This window comes from Hibiscus syriacus, unplaced genomic scaffold (assembly GCF_006381635.1).
Source record: "Hibiscus syriacus cultivar Baekdansim isolate YM2019G1 unplaced genomic scaffold, ASM638163v2 tig00110307_pilon, whole genome shotgun sequence".
In the NCBI taxonomy this organism is placed as follows: domain Eukaryota; kingdom Viridiplantae; phylum Streptophyta; class Magnoliopsida; order Malvales; family Malvaceae; genus Hibiscus; species Hibiscus syriacus.
The window spans coordinates 1783600-1791324 of NW_024062674.1; positions in this window are offsets into that span (position 1 = coordinate 1783600).

Genomic DNA, 7725 nt, shown 5'->3' on the forward strand with positions numbered 1-7725 from the left:
GGAAACGAAGGCTAAAGCTTAGCCACTCAACTAACTTAAGATTTTAGTTATATTCTTACAAATATAATATACATGTCATACAGTTCAGATTTCCAAATTATGGTTAATATTTTTATTTTTTATTTATAAATAAAAATAATATTTTTTTTCTGAAAGCACCTAAAATTTTCAAAATTCTCAAATTTTCCCAAAACCCAAAGCCCTAAATACTAAATCCTTAATTTCACACATTGTCACCGTCGAATCAACGACCACCACCCACCACTTTCGTCACCAAATCCTTATCACCAATTACCCCACTCCTCCATTGCCAGAAATCAAAGAGTAATGTGTTAATCAATCATCAAAACACTAAGTATGAAATGTTCTAATCGAACTATGAATGGCGATTGATCGACGGGCGAATGGCGAATGACGTACACGATAAGAGAAGAAAACTTCAGTGTGGTGGCAACGGCATGCTATCAACAACGATGGTTGATGAATTTAGGGATTATGATTAGGGGTTTTTGATTTTTGTAGATTTTTTTAATTTTAGGGTATTTGGGGAATTTTGGGTTCTTTAAGGATTTTTAGGGTTTTTTAGAAAATTAATATTATTTATATCAACGAAACAACGTCATTCTAGGTTTCTTTAGGCATTTACGTCAACAACGTCACGACGCGTGGCTGCAATGTTATTGTGTCATTAAATCATTAACGTTTGAGTGGTATAATTGCACTTAAAAATAAACGTTAGTGTTAAAATTGGCAAAATTAAAACGTTGGTGGTATAAACGAGGCAATGCTTAAAGTTTAGTGGCATTTGATGCAATTTACCCTTAAATAAAAAAAGAAAAGAAAAGGGTGATTTAATTTTAAAACAAATAAAAACATAAAAATGCAGTTGAATCTTTAAATATGTGTGTGTGTTTCTGTCCCTCCCTTTCTTGTAATTTCGTTAAACAAGTTGCTACTTTAGATTCTGGTTGAGCAAAACTCAACTCGAAAAATTATCTTTTTAATTTCGAGTTACTCGAGTCGAGTTATTTGATTTATTTAAGTCAACTCAAATTATCGATTCGATTTTCGAGTTCGAGTTGCGTTGAAATTTGGAAATTTTGAGTTACTAAAAATCTAAAAATTTGACTGACTATTTTGATAGTATTGCGATTTAGTCCTTGATTTCCTTATTCATTCAATCCCTCATTCATTTTAAGTCCATTTTTTACCAAATTTGAACCACATGGTCCTAAACCATGGTAGAATACCCATGTACTTTCAATTTCTCTTTTTTGATAAAACTTTTTTAATTTTTCAATTTAGTCCCTCAACTCTTCACGATTTTCTTATCTATTCAATTTATCCTTCATTTTAAGTCCATTATTTTTACCAAATTAGAACTATATTCTCCTATACCACTTTATAATACCTATGTAACTTCAATTGCTATATTTTAATAAAAATATACTCTCTTTTTATTTAGTTCATTATCTTTGCATTTTACTCAATTTGGTCTTTTGACTGCAATTGTTTACAAATTTTTTCTTCCCTTCAATTTCTTTATTTTTTTTATATTTTCATCAATACATTACCCTCAAAATATATTCTTTAAATATAACATTATAAATATATTTTATAATTTTAGATTGCATATAATATATTAAATAACATTATAATGTGAAAAGAATATATATATATATATTATGGTTAGAGAAAATAGAAAAATTGAAATTAATCCTTACCATAATATTATAGATAATTATAATAAAATTTATATAGAAACTCAAATAACTCGACTCAAAATTTTTAAACTCAAATCGGCTTGAAAAAATTTCAAGTTAAGTTCAAGTTAGAAAATACGACTTATCAACTCCAATAACTCGATTTTTTACTCGATTCAACGCGATCAGATGCTCACCCCTTGTAACACCCCCAACCTGTACCCGACCCGACCCAGATACAAATCTGAGGTGTCACATTGACTTTTCAAAACTTTTACTCTTACAAGATAGTTGAAAATGCAAATTCACAAATAAAAAATGAATATTTTTACATTAATTACAATCATATATTTTTACAAAACATATCAGAGCATATCTTATTCAAATCTTTAATTACATGCCAACTACCTTTACTATAACAAAATACGTATAATTACATTCTTTTCTAATCTGATCTTTGGAAAGGAGATGCCGACCTGACTTGCCTATCTTTGCTCCTCAATCTTCTCAGGACCTACGTGTGAAACATTCACACGCCAAGTCGATGACTTAGTGAGGCATATAAAATGTATAATATAAAATTTAAATACTTCACAATACATAAGCATTTCATACCATAATAACATACATAACCATAAAACATTTCATATAACGAAATACATACACACATATACTATAATGCTCATCATTAACATCATTATCATTAATCCCTTTTATTATATAATCTGGTACTTAATATTTGTACAACATCATATAAAATAGAATCATAACACATTTTACAAAGCAATACACATAACATCACATACATTTTATTTGTAATCTCTTTTAATAGCCCATGGTACACTTTTGAGAACTTAAGTATGTGAGTGCATTGAGGTTGTGCACAAATGCTATCACCACAGCTCGTAATTTGCACAAAAGTGCCACATAATTATTCCGAATGACCACATAGAATTGGCCCTAAGAACCATATATATGTTCCAAATGACCAAATATATTTCTCGAAGGACCGTATATATGTTCCAAAGGATCACATATAAGTCCCGAAGGACCACATAGAACCCTCAACTCTTGGCATGCCAACTATACCCCTAGCCCTCATATCATATAACATGGGCATTATCATTTATATTTCTTACATATTAACATAGTCACACAAATCATCACATAACTTATATCATTTCACAAGTAATCATATGGGTCATGTCTCATAACATATATCACATGTGAATATAAGCACTTATATTATATCATATCATATAACTTATTTCACATTCTCAGATGGTCACATAGATCATATCACATAACTGATATATTATTCTCGCATCTTCATATAAATCATATAACATATAACTCCTCCCCATATAGCTTATCTGACATGTTTGTATAACCATTTATGTCAATATCTCCTAGCTTATATTCTATTCTCATATTATCATATAGGTAAATACTACTTAGCTTATCTCTCTTTTCATTTAATCACATAAATCAATTATACCAGTTCACATAGATCTAATTCATATAACTTATACATTACTATCATATATTTACCTAGATCATTATCACACACAATGACATATAACACATAGTTACCACACAGACATATATTCATATAGTACCATGTAGCACATACAATAACATATGACACCTATAACCATATTCATGTACTCATGCATACATAATAATCATATCAAGAACATACTAATATTCATAGATTCATATACTCTAATATGGGAAATAAACTCATCGCAAGTCTTATTTCCATAAAATATTATATACACTCACCTGAGCCTCACTAGTCAATTCAAACACTTATGACTCTTGCAAATTCTTGTAGTTTCAAATTGTCTTCGACTTGTCTTCAATCAATATCTACAAGAATATATGACTTATATGAATATCGGAGTTCAAATTGCTTATAACCAATCAATATAACTTAAGCTGAAATAAACTCTTAATTTAGCATTTCTGGATCAATAGTATCAATACTCCTAATACAGTATCGATACTACTCTTATATGGTATCGATACCCCGTTCGGTATCGATACCATTTTGATATTCTAGAATCTAACTTGATAATGGTATCGATACTAGACCCTTGGTATCGATACCTCTTGAAGATTTCATCCGTTTTTACTTTATAGTATCGATACTATTTATCAGTATCGATACATATACCAAATTTTCACATTTTTTATCTAGATGTATCGTTACTGTTTATCCAGTACTTATACCCCTTGCACAGAATACACTTCTTTACCCCAGAAATTTACCAAAACTTATATAAACTCTATACGTTGAACTTTTTTCATTACTTTAAACTCAAATACACTTATACAAAAAACTTATCTTACTTTAACACATTTAAACATCCAATATTGAAACTAAAAATCTTACCAAATATTCAACTTTGTTATTCATATTCTATAACCTTTTTAATCTCTTATTTTAATTGATGACAAGTCAAATATGACTTTTAAATTCATTTACAAACTCTTTTACAACAATTCACCTAAAACCTCTTTATATTCAATCTTTCATAACTTATTCATCTTTGAGTTTTAAGCATCCTTAAGCTTTCCTTAATCTTTCTTAACACTCCAAGAATCAAAACCAACTTTAAAATAAAAGAAATAACTAACTTGAGACCAACTTACCTTTAACCAAGCACTCACGGTGGAAGAAGAAGAAGAACAACAAGATGCTAGACTTCCAGATATTTCTTTCTCTTTACTTCTTTACTCTCCAAGTGGATATTTATAACACAATTAATGAATTATAATTATATTCTTATCCAATGACCATTATGCCCTTTCTATTTCCAACATTGACTATTAAATCCAACACCAAGATTCTCTAATTAAATCCCTTAAATTTAATTTTTTTGAAACTGATCACAAAGTTTCAAAAACTTACATTTTAGTCACTAGCTTGGTTTTTGGATGTTACAATTCTCACCCTTAAGAAAATTCATCCTCAAATTTTCGATGCATAAATAGATGAGAATATTGTCCGCACATATCTTCTAATGTTCTCATGTTGCTTCCTCTACTTTAATCTTTCACGTTTACCTTTAATAGGCTTGCCTTTCCACTCCTTCAATTTTACATATACCTTAGATCTTTAAAAATCCATATAATGTCTCTATCAGTTAGACAATAACCCCAATCCTTAATACTCGAGATCATGAGTCAATTGCTTTATTTCATTCTTATTTAAGTGCTTTATAACATAACCCAAACCTTTACTTTTATACAATCCATATCTAAATTACGATACACATAACCTTTTCATATAACCTTATGTACTTATCTAAGGAATATTCACTTTTCTATCATAAAGGGTGCTAACTTAATCCATTTCCTCATAAAATTCCAAATTTAATCTCTAAAGAAAGTCTGATACATAATTTATAACAACTCTTTCTCGTTTCTCTAAGAATTTTAAATTTTCCTACCTCGATATCAAACTTAAAATCTACACCTCCATATAACACTTGTCATACTTGATCTTTTAAACTCCATCATTTAATTTCCTTATTTATTTACTCCTTCCTACCTCAAATTCTTCTTACTACGTAGGTCGTATCTTTTCTTTATGCTCTCATACTCTTTTACTATCACTTATACTCATCTTTGATTACCAATATTTATCACATCTTAATAATCTTGATAGTTAACACTACTTGTACAAAACCTTATTCTTTATCATTTCTTATACTTGTATTTTCTTCACTTAATTCATCAAGTATCATATCCAAATAATCACTTGATTTATTTTAAATACTTCTTCTACTACCTCCTTAGCTTCCTTCAGATGACGCAAACCTTTATCAAACCCATCATATACATCCTTTTTTGGTCAAAATTAACTCAACGATAATTTGCTTAACTTATCAAACCCACACTCTTACTCATACACAGTACAGTTCCTTTAGTTCAAACTCAAAAAAATACTAACTTCAATTATCTTATAAACTGATCAACAATGTACTCATTCTTGAACTTTTCCAAAAACAATAACCATATCACTTGATCTTTTAACATTCTCATGATAACATTTATCCACTATACTCTAGCTTGCCCACATAGCAAAGAAACTACTCCACTTCAGAACAATAGAGACCCTTTAACGCTATTCTGACACATTTTCAACCTCCGGAAACAATCCCTTGATCTTATAAAGGCATTCCCTGAGGTGTATGCTCTTCATCCTACCTAGCCAGGGCAGGTGAATTGCTACCACCATTAGGTCTAACACCCCTCGCTTACTTCGAAACTCCCATTATCATACATCTAATATAACATAACAATCATACTTTATTTACTTGACAACATACTTCTTACACTATCAGGTCAGAAAATTTTCACTTATGTTGGTATGTACACATTTAAAACTTATTTGACTTCGATTTAAGCCTAGAATCGGCTAAACATTGGCTCTGATACCATTAAATGTAACACCCCAACTCGTACCCGACCTGGATACGAATCCGAGGTGTCACATTGACTTTTCAAAAATTTTACTCTTACAAGATAGTTGAAAATGCAAATTCACAAATAAAAAAACTAAATATTTTTTACAATCATATGATTTTACAAAATATATAAGAGCATATCTTATTCAAATCTTTAATTACATGCCAACTACCTTTACTATAACAAAATACTTATAATTACATTATTTTATGATATGATCTTTGGAAATGAGATGTTGACCTGACTTGTCTATCTTTGCTCCTCAATCTTCTCAGGACCTACGTGTGAAACATTCACACGCTAAGTCGATGACTAGTGAGACATATAAAACGTATAATATAAACTTTAAATACTTCACAATATATAAGCATTTCATACCATAATAACATACATAACCACAAAACATTTCATATAACGAAATACATGCACACATATACTATCATGCTCATCATTAACATCATTATCATTAATCCCTTTTATTATATAATATGGTACTTAATATTTGTACAACATCATTTAACATAAAATCATAACATATTTTACAAAGCAATACACATAACATCACATACATTTTATTTGTTATCTCTTTTAATAGCCCATAGTACACTTTTGAGAACTTAAGGTATGTGAGTGCATTGAGGTTGTACACAAATGTTGTCACCACAGCTCGTAATTTGCACCAAAGTGCCACATAATTATCCCGAAGGACCACATAGGTTTGTCCCGAAAGACCATATAGAATTGTCCCTAAGAACCACATATATGTTCCAAATGACCAAATATATGTCCCGAAGGACTGTATATATGTTCCAAAGGATCACATATATGTCCCGAAGGACCACATAGAACTCTCGACTCTTGGCATACCAACTATACCCCTAGCTCTCATATCACATAACATGGGCATTATCATTTATATTTGTTGCATATTAACATAATCACACAAATCATCACATAACTTATATCATTTCACAAGTAATCACATGGATCATGTCTCATAGCATATATCACATGTGAATATAATCACTTATATCATATTATATAACATATGTCACATTCTCATATGGTCACATAGATCATATCACATAACTGATATATTATTCTCGCATCTTCATATAAATCATTTAACATATAACTCCTCCCCATATAGCTTATCTGACATGTTCGTATAACCATTTATATCAATATCTCCTAGCTTATATTATATTCTCATATTATCATATAGGTCAATACTATTTAGCTTATCTCACTTTTTATTTAATCACATAAATCAATTATACCAGTTCACATAGATCTAATTCATATAACTTATACATTGCTATCATATATTTACCTAGATCATTATCACACACAATGACATATAACACATAGTTATCACACATACATATATTCATATAGTACCATGTAGCACATACAATAACATATGACACCTATATCCATATTCATGTACTCATGCATACATAATAATCATATCAATCACATACTAATATTCATATATTCATATACTCTAATATGGGAAATAGACTCATCGGAAGTCTTATTT